General features: G+C 38.3%; 1 long non-coding RNA gene across 25 annotated transcripts in view; it reads right to left on the reverse strand.

The window, feature by feature from the left end:
* Window positions 1–18,461, reverse strand: part of LOC101748844 — a 36,035-nt gene extending 17,574 nt beyond the window's left edge. For 14 of the 25 annotated variants that reach the window (XR_003073271.3, XR_003073266.3, XR_005842600.2 and 11 more), the window contains exons 1-2: window positions 7,065–7,120; window positions 2,470–2,517 (exon numbers count right to left, since the gene is read on the reverse strand). This is a non-coding gene — a long non-coding RNA (uncharacterized LOC101748844). Of the gene's footprint in view, window positions 1–2,469; window positions 2,518–3,429; window positions 3,524–5,235; window positions 5,457–7,064; window positions 7,121–18,345 lie in introns of those variants that run through there. The other 11 variants (XR_003073270.3, XR_003073263.3, XR_003073273.3 and 8 more) reach the window with 10 other exon arrangements.
* Between the last annotated feature and the right edge of the window lie 296 nt (window positions 18,462–18,757).

Raw genomic sequence — 18,757 nt, forward strand, 5'->3', positions numbered from 1 at the left:
ACTCATTCCCCAGTAAGTAGTAAAGCTTTTAGAAAACTTTGTGTAAAATTCTGACAGTAAAAAGAGGAGCAACCTGATGTAGGAACCTGCATGAACATTTATATTTGAGATGTCACTGATAAGGAAGATTCAGAGACCTTGGAAGTTATATTTTTTGCCCTGAAGTTTTCAGCAAGGCCAGTGGGAATATAAGTTACTACCATATCATCCAGATAATTAATGTGTTTTAAGGACAAGGAATAGTTCTGCTGCTTTATTTTGTTCATTATCTTTCTCCTTAGCTTGTAAAGCAATAGGAAAAAAAATTCATTTGCATAATGGTGATAACTGTCCAGGAGGAACAAGCCTGAGACCATTGATTCATTTCCCAAAAGCCATCCATTACTTAATCACAGCAAGTTTAACACTCAGCTGAGTCACATACATTAACCATGTTATGCTTTCCTAATTGGAGTCGTTGTTTACATTGAATGTACACAAAATTCTGTTAATGAGTTTCTGATTCCTCCTCATGTATGATACATATATAAACACTTTGAATGTGGGCAAATACTGCACAATGATATCTGTATATCTGTAAATTCTCCTTCAATAAATTGTTTGTGTTCTTTTCACATAAATTTGGAAGTGCACTCTATGGCAGTTTGCAAACAGAAAAAAATTAAGATAGGACTACTTCTGTTCTCTGAACATAAAGTTACATAAACATTCACATTTATCTTGAAAGCCATTTGTGGGATTAATGAATCTTTGAACCAAGGAAAAGATATCACACAGGTGATTTGGATTATTACACATTACACATTAATAGTAAGGCTGATAGTCATAGTAATTAATTCAAAAGCAACTAAGAGATTGAGCATACTGTGGCAAAGCCCACTTCCAGATGATTCATAAACAGAAGAGAGCAAACTGATCAATCATTGTCCTGTGAAAAAAGTTTGCCAAACTCTCTTATTGTACTTCTTTTCAGCACTATCATTCCCTTGCATCTCTTCCCCTTTTTTCACAGCAAGGACATCCATTACCCCCATTGCGTGGACCTGCAAGGAGGTACTGCTGGCTGTAGCTTAAATGCAGCTCATCTATGTTAGATGAGAAAGAGTAAAGCTAGAAAGAAGCCTAAAGCTTGTGGTTATATTAACTTTTATGAGAACAGAGTATGGATGAATGGTTGTGTGAAGGTCAGCAATTTCTACAAAAGGAAAAGAAAAAACATGAAAGACAGTACACCAGTATTGAGAAATTAGTCATACAAAGTGATCAAAAGGAATGAGAGGAAATTGAGCATGAGACATATTTGTGACTCACTGCAATATGACCAATAGAATATATTACACTTTAAGAAGGCATTAATTTGAATCAAATATAGAAATTGACAATCATACAGTAAGAAGCATAAGAGGTATCAAAAAAAATCACATATGTAAAGCAGTTGATGTAAAACTTATAAGACATAGAAGTAAAGAATACTACAGTAAAGTATCTGTTTGTCTTTAAAAGAAAGTACAGCAGTCACATTAAAATCTTCTAAAGTGAAAAAGATGTAATTGCTGAAGACTGAATCCTTCAAAGACATATTCATGTGAACAATCCCACTTTAACACATGGAAACACTTATCTGAGTAAAACCCCTTCTCAGCAAATGTTTTAGGAGAACTTGCACTGTGTCTTCTAACTTCCCATTTTTTCTTACATCTATTCATTTAGATCCATCAGTATTAGCAGCAGTACTAATATTGGTTGATGAGCTGTAGTATTATTTGCTCACAATTTTCATGCACTTGTATGGGTAGCAGAGGAGTTACTGAACTCAGGTAGTCTCTACAGTGAATGCCAAGATCTTCCAGGAAGGGTCTGGTTGTGGATGCCCCATCCCTGGAGGTGTTCAGGTTGGATGGGGGTACTAAATGTGGAGGTTGGTGGCCCTGCCTGTGACGGGGGGGTTGGAGCTTCATGATTCTTTAGGTCCCTTCCAACCCAGGCCATTCTGTGATTGTGTGGTTCAGTGCCATGGTAGCATAAGCTCCTTTCCAGGGACAACTAGAAGGCCAGATTCTCTAAAGGCCAGCTGTCTCCTCAGTTCCATCATTCTTCCTGCAAAAATTGTATATCAAAACTGACTGCTAGCAGACATCACATACTCATCATTTTTTTTCCTCCACTGAAAAAGAGGTTCAATGTGATCCCTGCTGAGCAGACAGCCAGGTGAGCTTTCTGACTGCCTCTCACAACTCAAACCATGAAGCAGGGTTACACAAAGAAAATACTGCTGACAACATCTGACAATACATCTGCAGTTTGGGGCATCATTACATCCACCCTTATAGACAACACTACCCAACTCCTTTTCACCTTTCCCCAGCAGATTCTTTTAGTGCTTTTGCCCCAGTTTTTTCCTTGTTGAGGATTCTTACCCCACTAGCCTTGACAGAGTGGAAAAAAATGTGATGAAGCAAGCATACTTACAGTGTTTGGTAGAAATTTATGGTGCTTCCTCTCGCTTCTACCATTAGTCTGTGGGTAAAAATCAATGATACTTTTTCACTTGGCAGAAGCATCTCACATGTGATATACGGAAATTATTGGCTCAGTGTATGTAATCTGAACACTAAACTGTTCATTTCTTTCCCCTTGTCTCCACTGCATCACATTTAATTTTTCCTTAGCTGGGCAACATTGTGCAGTTGCAGTCATTACAACTGTTCTCAGTCTGTATTTACCTTTGAAGGTCGATATTAATTATTCTGCCTTACATCCCCCATTTCAGAACTGCAAGCAGCTTTCATGTCTTCCCTATGTTTTTTTTTTAGTAAGTCCAGAAAAAGGTATTAATTCACCCTACAAATCTTGCCGTGGGGCTGTCCTGTCATTCATACAAAGAAAATGGTCTTTCTTCTCTGCAGAGTACAATGAATTTTTCATCTTCTCATCTAACAGTTCTATCTTTTAAAGAATAAAAGTAAATATAAAATTAGCTATGATTCAGTAACAGTAGGTCATCTATAAATACTTGTAAATGGGAAACACACAGTGAACATCTTTGGAATTGCAACATTACAGCATTCTGATTTTAGGAAAGTTACAATTAAGCTCCATTTCAATACAACCAACGCTATATTATAAACTCAACAAGAATGTATGGCGGAGCAGAAGTCCTATTCAGTGCACCTACTGCCTTTTACATACTTATTTAGATATAGCATTGTAATGGTTCTGGCCTGGTTCCGTGACTAAATGGCACAGAGGGACCCATGGACCCATGCCCTGAGATTGGTCTAAAAAACAAAATAGCAGCAACAAGCTAAGGGAGAAAACTAATTTACTAAATATTATAGCACAATGTGAGAGAACACAATACAATACAATAGGAATTGAAGCTAATAAATCAAATAAACAAGAGAGAGTGTCCAAAATCAAAGGTCTTACTCTAATGTTGAAGGTGAGACAGCTAGGGAGCACACACTGCAGAGACAAGCAGGAAAAGACGACTCAGGACTCCCAAACAGTTTTCTCTTTCCCTCTAAACGGAAAATTGAAATGTAACAGTGAAGTCTTCTGGTAGATGTAGTTCATTCTTTCTCTTCTGTGAGACGTACCCAGAGCTATCAACAGTCCATGGAACTGGAGCATTAACTCTTTAATTCCCTGCGCTCTACATGATGTTATGATGTGGACTACCAATAACAGAAATCTTGAAACCACAACAAGCATGCCAGGGGACAATATCAGGGCCAATATTGTCTATCTTCATTAATGACCTGAATGTTTGGACAAAGTGCATGTTCATGAAGTTTGTAGGTGGTACAACATTGCTGCTGATGAGTTGAGTGTGCTGTCGTTCAAAGGGAGCTGGATTGGCTGCAGTATTAGACTGAAAGGAATCATGTGATATTCAACAAGAAGAAATGCAAAGTCCTGTGTCTGTCAAGGAATAACTTCCAAGTACATAATGAGAACAACAGGATGGGAAGCAGCACTACAGAAAGGAATCTGTGGGTTCTGAAGGACAAAAAGCTGACCACAGCCAGTACTGTGCCTTCTCAGCAAACATCAACAACCTCCAGAGTTATGTTAGGCAAAGCATTGACAGCAGGTCAGCAGAGGAATTCCTTCTCCTGTACTCAGTTCTGGTGTGAACCATCTGGAGCTCCAGGCTTACTGATATGACACAGGGAGCTACTGCAGCAGGTGCAGTGCAGGGGCACAAAAATAACAAAGGAAGTGGATAATCTAACATGAATAAAAGCTGAAAGAACTGAGACTGTTCAGCTTGGAAAAGAAGAGGCTTAGGAGGGTCTTGTTGATGGATATAAATACTTGATAGGAAGGAATGAAGAAGGAGCCAGATTCTGCCCAGTAACAGGATAAGAAGTGATGAACACAAAATGAACCTGTGAAAGTCTACATAAACAGGAAAAACAACAACAACAACACAGTTTTACTCCAAGAGTAGACAAACACTGGAACAGATTGCCCAGAGAGGTGATGGAATTTTTGGAGATGCTCAAGTCCAACTGGACACATCTGTGAGCAATTTGCTGCAGCTTATCCTACCTGAGCAAGCAGTGGACTAGAAAAATCTCCAAAGGTGCCCTTCCAGAATCAGTGATTCCAATTGAAATTCTCTGAAATTACTCTTCTTGTACCTTTAAATGCTCCCAGATCAAGTCATTAGGAATCACACAATTTCTTTTCCTAATAGGATATAAGAATCTAAATCTGAAAGAGCTTTATTTTTCAAGACTGTTGTGTTATAAGCAATTATGCATCTTTGTTTTTTTATGTGAAGCTATGTTCATTCAATTTGGAGTTTACTTTAAGTAGTTCAGACCACACTTCAGAACTGAATCACATGCATGGTTCCACCCTCACTCTAAAGGTAATGCTGCTTTTCCTGAATGCTATCTGATCTGGCCCTGAGAGCTCACAAGCTACACCTGCTCACTAACTGAAGATACAGGAGCAAAAATTATTTCCTGATTTGTTCACTTGCATCAGCCCAAGACATTTCCAAATCAAACCCTCCAGGTGGACTGAGAGGGTATGGTCTATCCCCTCTGGTTCCTTACTGTTGAGTCATACCATGTCAGAATGTACAGCATGTCAAGAAGTCTGTGCAGTGCTCAAAAGTGAGATGGGGAGAAGCTAGCTTGGCCTGATGAGATATTCTGCACAGCTCTTACTACGCTGATGCTCAGATTAATCCCTACTGTCTAGTGTAAACACCTTTACCTTTTACCTCTGGTTACCTCATGTAATGGTCCTGTAGCAAGATGGGGTATATCCACTATGCCCTATCCCCCATTCTTCAGGTGTCCTCTGTGGTCTGTCTGAAGTCAACTTAGGCTCTGCAGATGGCAGTAAGTCCTGCCTGTTGATAAGTCCATATGTTCTTTCACTACCATGACATTGCTACCCAAAGCTTGCACAGATCTTAAAAGAAAAATAAAAGAACAAAAATGTACTCCAGAAAATAAGACCACTTCTGTTAGCCTGGGCTCAGGTAAGGGCCAACCACTAAAGGGAGTTGACATAGTTTGGCCAGGTTTGGTGACTGGGAGCAAAGGAACCTATGGACTGGCGAGGGAAAAGGGTGGGGGAGATAGGTTTAGGCAAGAAAACCAGCAGCAATGAACTAAGGGAAAAAACTTAATTCACAAAATATAATATCAGAATGTGAAATAATAGAATACGATGGGATTTGAAGCTAATAACTCAAATAAAATAGGAGAGAATTTCCAAAACTGCTTACTCTAGTGCTATAGGTGAGACAGCCATGAGTACAGAGAGCAAAGGGGGGGAAGTCTTGTGACTCTCAGTCAGTTTTATCTTTTTGTTCAAATGCAAATGAAACAGTGAAGTCTTCTGGGAGTTGTAGTTCACTCTTTTCTTCTGAGACCAGGAAAGCAGTAATATTGACAAGCCACAGAACTGCAATATTAACCCTTTAACTCCAGTACACTGCATGATGTTATGATGTGTAATACTGATCAAAAATCATAAAACCATTACAAGAGAGTATCTCTTGGATCTAGGCTGCTTCCTGTGAAGGAGTGCTGTGTAGCCATAGAGCTCCTTAACCAGTTTGGTGAGTACAACTCTTCTTTCTGTATATGACTACTGGTCTACCATGAATACTTTGCCTGGTATCTCCAAGAACATGTCAGAAGTAATTTTGCTTCTTCGTGAGCAGGGCACCTACATTAACTTTATGTTGTGTGTTCAAACCTGGCCTACAGTGCTAGTCTTCAGCCATATACAAAGCTTTCCAGAACCATTAGGGAAAAACCTGTGCCAAGAGATCTGAAGGCACCTCTCCAGGTGGACAAAATACTGTGCACCTTCTCTCTGCTTTTGATCTCTTACTCTCATTCCCCAAGAAGGAAAGTGCAGAGGCTAGAAGGGGACGACAGGGCACTTTGACAGTCCACTAGTATGGATGCATGAGGGACCGTGGCTACACAGCATGCCCACAAAGCCACTTGTCTTGAACTGAGAAAACTATCTGTAAGCCTTTGACTTCAGTGACTCTTAGAGTGTTCATTCTTAACTACTAATACACTGAAAAACATTTCAGATAGTTACATATAGTACAGTTGGGGCAAAGGCTTACTCTAGCTTGAATCATGGAAAACAGGATTTGTTTATAAGTCCTCCAAAGGTAGATATAATGGCTGCAGTAAAATAAATCAGTGATCTATATTTGCTGCTGTTTTCCACCCTAAAAATTTCACTGTAGGAGGATAATCAGTTAAGACTACAGATGAGCCTTGAAGAAATTAGCTTAAGAGTTACTGTTCTGTGATCAAGTTACAAAACAACAAGAGGCTCTAATACTTGGATTCAAAGTGCATGAAATTGCTATTTGATATGAAGAATGATCATTTAATATTCCAACCTACTTGCCTTTCAGCTGCCTTCACCACTTTCACCACAAGGCTAACAGAACATCATTAGAAATTGACAGATCTCTCAGTTCATACACAACCTCTGTATGGCAAACAGGTGTAGGACCAGAGAGATTACTGCGTTACAAAGGAGAAAAGAAATAAAGATCTTACCTATGTCCTGGACTCACAGAGGAGCTCCGAGAGGAGTGATCTCCAGCTAGAAATCCTTCCTCGTTGGGAGTCAGCCCTTAAATGGGGTCTAGGAGGGGTGGAGCCAGGCTCCACCTCTTCCAGTTACTCAGGTGAAATTGCATTCACCTGTGCCCCTGCAGCTGACTCAGTGCTCACCTCAGGTGGTCAATCAGAGGGTCAGGCTGTGATTCAACAGTTCCCATACAACCTCCTTTTGTATTATAACAAATGCTTAATTGCCACCTCTAAAATAAGGTTTATCGGGGTAGGGAGGAAAATGCTTGGGTGTTTCTAATGGAACTTCAAAAATATGGGATTTTGTTTACCTTTATAATTTAAAAACTTTTAGCAGAGACGTCATGAATAATTTTTTCATGTATTTTTCCTAACTAGGTTTTATTGGTAATATTTTCTTGAAACAAAGGTTCAAGTTAAATGGCTGAAAATTAATGTTTGAAGTTGAAGAAAATAAACAGAGAAAACTTCTGAATTTACCTTTGAGTCTTCTGTCAGGATAATGTAAATACACTACGCTATGGTTTATGAGCAAGCCTTTCCATGAAGTGAATACTGAGAGGAAGACTATACCTCTCATACAAAGGTATTACATCAAATTCCAATATCTTCATTTTTCAAGGTAAGGGAGATTAAGAACTGACATTTCAAGACCAAGTCAGAGGACCTACTGATTAAACACTAACGTGAACTGTCCCTTCTCTGCTATCATCTAGGAGGAGGGAGAGCTGTATTAAAAGGAGAGTATAATTCTGTTGATCGATTTGTTGAGTCCTTATATGTTTCTCAAGGTTCTGACATAACAGTTAGCAGTGTAATGCTGAACCCTACTTTCAGTTTGTCCCAGTATGAGAACAAAAAATACTAGATAAAACATTTTAATGATACTTAGCTTTGTACATGTGGAATCTTAATATATTCTTTGTATTCTTAAAGATTTCTGTGTTCATATACATCTCCTATTCACAGATCTATTCAAAGAAACCTTGAAGAGCATCTGTTTAACCACTAATATTCTGATTAAACTAGCCAGCTTAATATATCTCCTTTTCTTATAGATAGGATACAATCCACCTCTGACAGAAGAGTAGCTTCTGGCCGATGAATTGATACACCTGGTTGCCTCATTAGTAGTAGCACAGATCTGTAATTATTATGGTTGGCATTCTAGTAATGTTAGTCTAGAGACTAATTATGCAAATAGTAAATTTGGAGAATTGGATGTCATGGGGCTCTCTGACTTCACATTCATGATATATACATTTTAAATGTTTCTGAAGTGCTTTCTTTTATGAGCATTTGTCTGTTCTAGTCTTATAGGTGAGAAGTCCAGATTTATTGTCAAATAGGTTCTACTGCAGTGCACAGCTGTTCCTTGCACTGCATTTTGGCCAGGATCTTGCATTCTTTGGGGATTTGGAACAAATTAATTTGTGTAAAACTAAGCAGATAGGAGAATACTGCCAGCTCAAGATATTTTAAAGTCTTTAGCAAAAAGACTTGTAGAGTATATTTTAGATGATTTCATGAGAACACAAAAAAAATCTGTAAATATATGATTTAATTAAAATTTGTCACCTTTGTGTGATATTAAAGACCATCTTCTCCATTAACAAATTTGATGCATGAAGAAGGAAAGACAATGCAACCACTACAATCTCCACTAAATCTTTTTTATTGCTCTTTATCAAAATATTTCAAATCCCTTTTTATGTCCTTGGTATTCACCCAATAGCTAATATTAAAATCCACCCCATCTTCATTCTTATATTCATCATTATAGATCATAAGTATCTAAGATAATCTGTGCTCCTGAGCAGATCCCAAGCAGCAGCCCAAATATGAAATGACACAGAATAGAAAAAAAAATGTATGTGCAATAACTATTTCTCCTGCTATCATAGAATCACCAAGGTTGGAAGAGACCTGCAAGATCATCCAGTCCAACCCTCTGCCTATCATCAATAGTTTTCACTAAACCATGTCCCTCAACACATCTACACATTCCTTGAATGTCTCCAGGGTCGGTGACTCCACCACCTCCCTAGCACATTCCAGTGCCTGACCACTCTTTCAGAGAAGTAGTATTTCCTAACGTCCAACATGAATCTCCCCTAATGCAACTTGAGGCCATTTCCTCTAGTCCTGTCACTAGTTACATGGGAGAAGAGGCCGAGACCCAGCTCACTACAACCTCCCTTCAGGTAGCTAGAGAGAGCTATAAGGTCTCCCTGGAGCCTCCTCTTCAACAGATTGAACAATCTGGGTTCCCTCAGCCAAGCTGGTAACAGCCTACACCACTCTGTTAATGGGAGGAACTGCATAATATTGTAGCAGATTAAAATTACTCAAGTATCCCGATAGGCAGGAAGGTAAATATTAAAACTGAAGTCCAGCTGGATCACAATAATCAAACATATAATTTTCAATAGTACAAATTTTAATTTCATTAATAGGGAGCCACAAACTTCATGAAAATCAGAAACTTAACCTCTTAAACAGATTTTACTAGAGTTGTTTTAGCATAGAGTTATGCACTGAGATCTCATGTTTCCTATAAAATTGCAAATAATTCTCCCCCTCCAGCAAGTCTGCTACCTTGAACACATACCATGTCACAGTGCATTTGGGAAGAGTGATAACTGCTAACTCTTATTGTACACTTGTGTGTGCATTTACCCTAGAGATCTCCCTTTAAGCAGTAAGCAAACGCAGTCGTTGCTTCAGTTGTGTGATAGTATGAGATCAATGTCTGAAGCAGCCTGTCTGACAGTGAATCTCTGCTTTGAGGAAGAAGGTTAGATATTATGTGGACTTCTTTATTATTCACATCTGTCACTTTTATCTCAACCTGTGAGTAATTGTCTTATTTTGTGTTTTGTTTTTTTTTTCCCAGCTGCAAAGTTCAAATCTTTTGCTTCTGCCTTGCTACACATTCCACTGGAGCCACAGATAAGGTGCAAGATGGGCACCTTATCAGATGTTCCCCCAGACAACACAGGAGATGCATCCAGCACAGCTGCTTCTTCCATGTGGCATTTCCTATCCCCCTTACATTTCAAAAAAACAGGAACAACTTCAACTGTCAGTGAAGTGCTTTCTGAAAAGGCACACTGTTTTGGAAAGAGCAAAGCCATACTGCCACATTATATAGTACAGGAGATGAACCAAAGATATGCATACACTACAATTCACACCGAGATATACATACATACTAAATAGAGATAGAGTTTTTTAGATTGTTTTCTTAAAGTGACTTCTAGCTTGAGGCAAGGCAAAAATAAGAGATACATAAAATGAATATATAATATGCAGTTCAAGTTAAAAAAAAAAAAAGAAGAACAGCTCAGATAAGGTCAATTTGCAATAGCTTAATAGCTTTTGGAATAATATTCCATGATGATGATGAAAGACAGATGGAATTTGTAACTGTGATAAATCTTTAATATTTAGAGATGAGCAAGGACTATATGAAAATCTTTCAAAATGGAAAGACTCATTGGTATCTTTGTCAGCTGCTCACTTCTTAACTGTATATTGATGATCTTAAAGATAATTGCCATAGTCTGTTTCAGGTTATGAGTAAATACATGGAGATTATTCAGTTCTGCAGTGGTGTCCGTCTTGGTTGTTTTTTTTGTTTTGTTTTTTTGGGGGGCCAAAAAGGCCCATGGCTGAATGATGCCTTTAGAAAGACCTAATGTTTCCTAAGCAAGCCTTAACAGGAACATGTTCTATCTTTTTCTTTTCCCTACATGTAAAGTCCCTTCTTAGCCCAGATGCTTGATTCAACAGAAGGGGAATGCAAGCTCATCAAATATGCCTGTAGTATATGCAGGTACAGCTCTCCTGAGTTCTGAGAAATCACATCTTTTTCTGCTAGAGAAAGCATACATATGTGCTTAGGTATATACATATGCTAGAGAAAGCACATTTTACATGTGGCAAAGAACAAGGTAGCATGGGTGCAAAAGCTGTCCCATTTTCTCTTGTCATTCACCTGCTGTAGTTGCCATCCTTCCTCCCAAACAGAGAATGCCATGACCATTGCTACAAACATCTCAAATGGACAATAAAAAGTCAGTAAGAAGATCTGAACTTTGAGACTAATGATGACAGCCCTACCAGTACTGCCTGAGTTTGTAGCCCCATTATCTGGAAACAGTTATGAAGCGAGAACACACATGCGCACACAGTCCCAGAAATTAGATTTCCTGCACCATAAATTGACCGATTTCAATGGTCATTATTTTCTAATAACTTGTAACTTTCCATCCTGCAACAAAACATCATCCTTCAACCCAGAGGAGATCTGTATTGTTTCCTTTATTTTTTGAAAGTTACAGTTTTTATGAGATAAGGGGAGGCCAAGGGGAGAAATTGGACATACTGCTCATTTTCTGCTGAGCTGTACCTGTAACATACTCTGTGGGATCCTGTTACCTTCCACAGCATGTCATTTTTAATTGCCATATCATAAAATAGTTTTTAAAGCATTGAACATTAAGGGATTTAAATCTCTTTAATGCTCCTGGATGGCAATCTCTCCAGGTTCATACTGAGGCCAGCTCCATATAATAAATAGAATGTGGGCAAAAAAGCAATAACATAAATTAATGACAAGTATTGTAGAGAATATTTGAAACACTTGAAATAAGATCTCTAGGAGTTTTGCATTTCCAGATAAGCCAAAGCAGGAAGGGAGGAAGGGAGGAAGGGAGGGAGGGAGGGAAGGAAGGAAGGAAGGAATATTTCTGTTCTTTCTGAGGTAAAGTAATGTATTACTCTTCAAGCAGAAGGTTTTATACAATTTAATACAGGTAGATACAGATGTGTGAAATCAAAGCTATACAAGGAAGGACCCACAACAGCAATCAGATTTACATAGATTGAGGTAAAGCAATATGAAAACTGTGGTATCACTGTATTCAATAGAAGGTTAATCTTCAAGATATGAAAGTGCTGTCAGCAGAAGTATACGTAATATTTCAAAAACATTTAAGTACACAATGCAACATGAGCCAGTTTGGGGAATGTAATAGCTGTCTTATCCTGAATAACTGTGCAATTTACAGAAATCTGTGATTATCTATGAAATGTAAATAGCAACACCTACAGTAGCAGGGGTGAAGGGGATCATTTTAGCTAACTCGAGCACTTTCCTATCAAAGTATCTCTAAAGAATGAAGAGAATTCAAATTTATATAATTGAGTTTGTTCAGTATACAGGTATTTCAAAGCAATGGAAGTTATTTAGACCCTTTGTATCATTAATGAGTGGTTTCAGATAAGGAAAAGCTGTCTCAAAGCACCATTAACAAGCTTAGGAACGCTTCTGAAATGAGCTGCAGCTTGGACTTCAATGTATCAGGTCATACAGGACGAAATTCCTTTTCATAGCACATTTTGACTGTTCTCACAAAATCAGTCAGATAGCCTCTCATCTGTTTTTTTCCAAAGTTGTTTTTAGTATCCAAGACAAAGGCTTGTTATAAAAGCCTATTAGAATCCTAACAATTGATAACTGTGGGGTTATTTTATTAAGGTGTATCTAAAAGCTTTTTTGCTAAGTTTCAGTGCCTGAACTAAATGATCTTCATTAGTTTGCAAATATTATTCTTATGTCTTGTACCTAAGTGCATGTATTTGTAAGTACCCCAGTAGATTTCTATGGCATATGAGGACCGAGAATTTTCCATAATGAATGATAGTGTTTGGAATAGCAAATTCATTCTTGCTTACATAAAGCATGTTTTCTTATTCTATTTGAAATATTCTAAATAATAAAAAATGTCTTTCTGCTTGTTATATGGGTAAAAAGCATGTCACTTGTAATCACTATGCTATTTTGCGATAACATCTATATCATCTCTGAAATTTTGGAAACTTCAGATTCAAAAAGAAAATTCATCTTATTTCACATTACTTACATACCAACTGTAATTGCTAAGTTGTTCCCATAGCCAAATTTTACATGTATTTCCTTCTCACACACTCCTCCTCAATTTTGAAAGGCGTTTTCCATAGAATAACAAAGACTTCTGTGTTTACGCAAGTCCATCTGTTAAAAATTAGATAATTTAACTGATTCATCTTCTCAGGCTGTTTATATTCAGCAGCTTTCCAGGAGTAGTGCCTAAGTGATCATAAGAACCGAGTTCAAGGCTGGGCAAGCTTTAGACAAGGTCTCTATCTACTGCAGTTTAGCAGTCACATCATGGTTGAATCAGTACTTCATACAATGAATCAATATATTAAAGCTAGACTCAAACTACAGCAAATCTCAAAAGCACAAATGCAGACTTCTGCTCTGACTTGTACAACATCTGAATGAATGACATAGGGCAAGTGGGTTAGATACAAGTCCTACAAAACTCCAAAAATAAAAGAAAAATGTCACAAATCAGAGTAAATGAAGGTGATTTTCAAGGCTTAACCTTCTTGCCATTTGCTGTAGTATTTTTACTTAGCAATCTGAGCATGTATTCAGTTCACAGATGAAAAATATTATTCCTTATTCATAATGAATAGGCATAAAAGAATACTGACAACCTTGATCTTGCAAAAGTAAACTCAAGAGACTGGAAACACTTGAAAAGCATACTTGGGAAAGTTTTTAAAATTCCATAAACAACAAGAAAACTCTTGACTGCCTGATCAGATTGAATCAGGGTGGCAAGAAATCTCATCAACTCAGAATGAAGAGGAGGTAGTACTGTCTGGACACCAAAGGAAAACCAGGACTACACAGAAAAGTTTGCAATTTAATAAATGCGTGGAAAAAAAAGGAGAATGACACAACCAAATCTCAGAATAAAGCATAGAGAGGAGTGAATACAGCTGAGATTCATCCAAGCAATATAATTATGAATGAGTAGGTGACTCTGGGATGATGAAGTTATCTGTGCCACCAAACATTAAGACAGAGGTGGCAAACGATACTAAAAAAAAACAGAATCAAAGGAAACTAAAACTTTGAGTTCTAAAATTAATTAGTTATGTCCCTACATAATCACTGCCAAGCTTTCTTTGAGCAACCCTAAAATCATGCTTTCTTTCTTGTTAACCTAGTAAGAGATCAAAATTCATAGTCCAGAATAATGTTTCAAGCCAAAATGGATTACCAAGGTAAAATCAAGAATCTGTAACCAAGGGTAGGAATATGAGATGACAAGCCAGAAATGTAGTTTACAGGCAGGCAATGCCCAGGGATTTGAGATACAGGGCACAGACTTCACCTACAGATCTAGTAAATAGACACTGCACATGCTATTGCAACTAAAGAGCATGGGCAGCCTCCTCAGCTCCTCAGCCCTCTGATTACTATTCAATCTGGGTAGAGGAGATCCTAGTTGAAGAGAAATTAGCTTAAAGCCAATAACAAATGAAAATGCTTTCATTCAGCTGCGTCTGCCATGCTGTAGGCTGATATCCTCTTCCAAATAATAAAAAAAATGTATGATTTTAAGCCTTGTTTTCTTTTCTACTAAAAGCTTCTAATAGGAGAAGGGAAATTCTGATCTTTCTGTTTACATTAAATTTGTCTGCAAGGCCCATAATATGACTTAATTGCATATTAGGGCACAGATTTCCATTGCTCTGGCCCCAAATCATCAGTTTGAATAGTGTGTTAAATGCAGCACATTTGAGATCAAAAGCCAAATGCCTTGACCATGCAACCCCTACTGTGAGTCTTTTACAGAACTCTACAAATTCATGTATGACTGTAATGTACCCTGAGCCTTCTGAGTTCATAGGATGACACTGTTTAGGCCTCTCATACTGCTGCTGGAACCTTCAGCTCCAATTCTATCTATCTGACCCATACTGAATCTTCTTCACTAATTTGTCAGTCCATCACAAAGAAGAAGCCACGTCCCTCTGCAAACAGATCTAATAAGGGAACCCCAGGTTATGAAAGCAATATTTACATCCAGATGATTTTTTTCACTTTTACTTAGGGCCAGCCTGATTTCCTTGCTGGCATCCCAGATGTCACACTGCCAAGGCCTGTCACCTCTTCTGGAAAACAAGTGCAGCAACGCTTCTTCCTTGACAGGGGGATAGGTAACAGGAGTAGGCCCCTGGCCTTGCCCCATCATCAGTCACATAAGACCCCTTCAGAGGCATGTTGGGAAATTATCAAAATGGGAGTGCCTCTTCAAATAAAGGGGTCTGCATGGTGTTGTATATGGATCAGATGCTTCTTTGGTGCTGCACAACTTGGGGTTCTTAGCATCTAAAGGGACATTACTTATTTATTATTCTGTCCTTATAGCATTAGATCTAATAAACAGCACTTCAAATGATATCTTACAGACTCTGAGTGCCTTTCATACTGGGATCCTAATGGACCAGTACTCCCCCAGCACCAAACAGATACACCAAGAGTACAGAACAGAGTAGTTATTTGTTATCTTCCTCAAAGTACATAAGATACCTACATCCCAGGACTACAAGAGCTACACTCTGTTAACTACAAGCTATCTATGAGAACAGTACTGCATGAGAGGATTTGTGTGCCTCCTGAAAATAGAATTTCTGTTCTCTAGGATCAGACATCTAAAAATTAGACATATAATCTTAAATCAATATTTAGATTCCCTATATATTCAGCAAAGAGAAAGGAGTGATTCAGGATAGTAATCCATCTCTTTTTAAGACAGCTATCTGGGATGGGAAAGATTAAGCTTCCTCTGCAGATGCACTTAGAGTGTCCATAGCAGCCAAACCTGATCTTCAGCCAGCTTAACACTGAGCTTCAGCCATCTTCACACCTAACTGTTACGGGTTTAAAGTCAAGTGAGGTGATTTGTACTCCCAGCTGGTACTGACAAGGAAGTCAGAACAGGTTGGAATCAAAGTGTTTGAAGTGTACTAAGGACAAGATAAGTATAGCCATCTATATCCTTATATAAAAATATGGGAATTTTGAGAAATACATCCATCCATCTGGCACTGATGTATCCATTTACTTTGCTGTGCCCTCAGTTTGTTCCACATGGTTTTGCAAGATTTTCTTCAGCTTGTAATGAATGATCCATCTGTTGACACCAGACCAGAGAAATGTATTGCTCTGTCTGTGGCCGTTAAAATCCACTTCTTTTAAAGTCCACTTGTGCTCTCCTTACGCTTGCAGGTGGTTGTTGTGGTCTCAAGAACTAATTATGAATAGGAGGCAGGCAATTGATCTATATTCTGAGAACAGCCTTAATTTCATCAGTACCATCAGGACACTAGGGTGTTTTGCAAGGAGCCAGCTGAATGGCAAATAGCTGGTACAAAGCCATTGCAGACAGGATTGAAGCAAAAGTAGACAAGAATGAAAGACTAACACTTCTGAGAATACAGCAGGAACGTATTTGCATAGATTGTATTTGCTGTAACTACTATGTTATGTAAGCTTGGGTCTTAAGTCAATATTCCAGCTTACATTTTCTTCAGATGAGCACCAAGCCCATGAGCATACGCTCCTGTTGTGAGTGTGGAGTGGTGCTGCACACCTGAGGAAGAGCAGGCACTGAGGTGCCAGGGAAGGAAGGATGCACTTGCCTAAACTTTTGGAAGCCTTATGGACATAGAGTCCTTGATCCTGAACTAAGACAAAAGTATTGGCAACTATCTCTATATTTACATACACATGCACACAGATACATATATTGAGATGAATACTTGACAGGACTGGGAACCAAAAAAATCAATTTTTGACTAGCAACTATTTCTATAATATCATAGGGATGTTTTAAATTCTTTCTTGCTATAATAGAGTGACTGAGTTACTGGCCTACCATTTTCTACTATCTGAGCATCTCCAAATATACTGCTATGCACACACAAGCATAAACACAGAGACTATGTCAATCTCTTATTTAAATAAACTTGAATATAAGAACTCAAGAAAAAATAGATGAGGATTCCACATTCCTCTAACCACAATGCTACAGTTTGCCAGGCTTTTGTGTTTGCCCCAGATAATTCCCAACCACAGTGAACAAGTGCTAGAAAATCTTAGTTATATATACCATAAAAATCAAACTACAGCTTCAGAAATATATGTAAGCATGCTGCTTTTATGGCCTGGGCACTTCTCAGCCAGGATGCTGGGTTTTATCCAACCTGAACTTGGGTCACTGCGTCACTGCAACAGGCTGGAGAAGGGCTGAGCTCAGAATGTCTGCTGGGAACCTAAACTGCTGCATGTTCAACCCTCACAAGTCCCATCTACACACAACATATGAACACAAATCTGGTGGGACACTCAACTTCTTACACTTGAGAACATATTGCCCTATACACGTTGTTACTTGGGGGTAAGAGTGAACTTCAGAAAAAGCTGAGGAGGATTAATTGACGATGTAGGTATAATGTTAATTTTATTGCACCTCCACTTCCCTTGTAGTTTCTGTAAGCAAGAAGAGGATTTGATCTTTACCCTGAGATATAAAATAAAATAAAATAAAATAAAATAAAATAAAATAAAATAAAATGAGGATGAGATTCCCCATGGGCATGAAAGCAAACAGATTTTTATTAAGCATCTTTTGATTGCAACACTACATTTACCACACGCTATTTCTCTGGAAACAAAGCAGACTCAGTGACCCAGCACTTCTACCCTCCTCTGCGCTTCCAGGACAATTTTCATTGGTGAGCTAGAATCAGAAAGAAGGAGTTAATCCAACTTTATAAAGAAAGGAAAAATATGGTGGAAATACTGGATTGTAGATTAGAAAAAAAAATATAAATATTAGCCAGGAAAAGGGAAAGAAGCCTAGTTAGACTTAAGACCCTCCCTGAAATACTCCCATCCAATAGAAAAAAGCAATCACAGAAATTTGCAGACCAGAAAATCTCAAGATCACTATCAGTCAAGGAGCTAGGGCTTACTGATCACTTACATTCATAACATATCAAAATATGTTCTAAGTGAAACAAAAAGAAAGACAATATATACTGTACCCAGCTCCTCCAATAGCAGCCAACCATTGAGTGCAAGGAGCACTGTGTGCATTCATGGACTGAACTAATCTGTACAACCTTTGAGACTGAATTGCAGTGTTGCTAGTGGGAGAGCAAACTGTCTTCAGGGTGCCCTCCACACCCTATTTGGGCACACTTTTCCTCACGGCTCAAACACAACCACAGCAAAGATTGCAGTAACACAAAAGTAAGGCTCACAATACTGTCTACAATGTCATTTGCAGCAGAGATTTTTACCATAAGAGATGCTTTATTTCATACTCACATCTAGAAGAAAAAAATAATTCCGTATTCATGCTCAAAAGTGGCTCAAACAAAAACAGTCTGTCCTCGCATGCAGCAGTCCCAAAAGGCATACAATTCATTTTGCTGTTGTCTGCAGTGTGCCATTTTGTCAGTTCTACAGACAGCTGAACCTTTTGCAGCCTTTAAAACAACTTTGGTTGCTATGGATACGAGCTCTTCAAAATATCTCTACCAGATTAAAAACGAGAAAAAAAAAAAAAAAAAAAGGAACACATGAGGTCTGATGATACTACCCGATTCTACCTGATTCTTGGCTGATATCACAATAAAAAAAATCATTCTAGATTTAGAACCATGGGAGCTAAAGTCTGGTATAAGTCAACAGAAAAACACTGAAAGAATGTTTCCTCTGTGCTTTGCAGCTTTGTGTT

The sequence above is a fragment of the Gallus gallus genome, chromosome 1 (assembly GCF_016699485.2).
Source record: "Gallus gallus isolate bGalGal1 chromosome 1, bGalGal1.mat.broiler.GRCg7b, whole genome shotgun sequence".
NCBI lineage: Eukaryota > Metazoa > Chordata > Aves > Galliformes > Phasianidae > Gallus > Gallus gallus.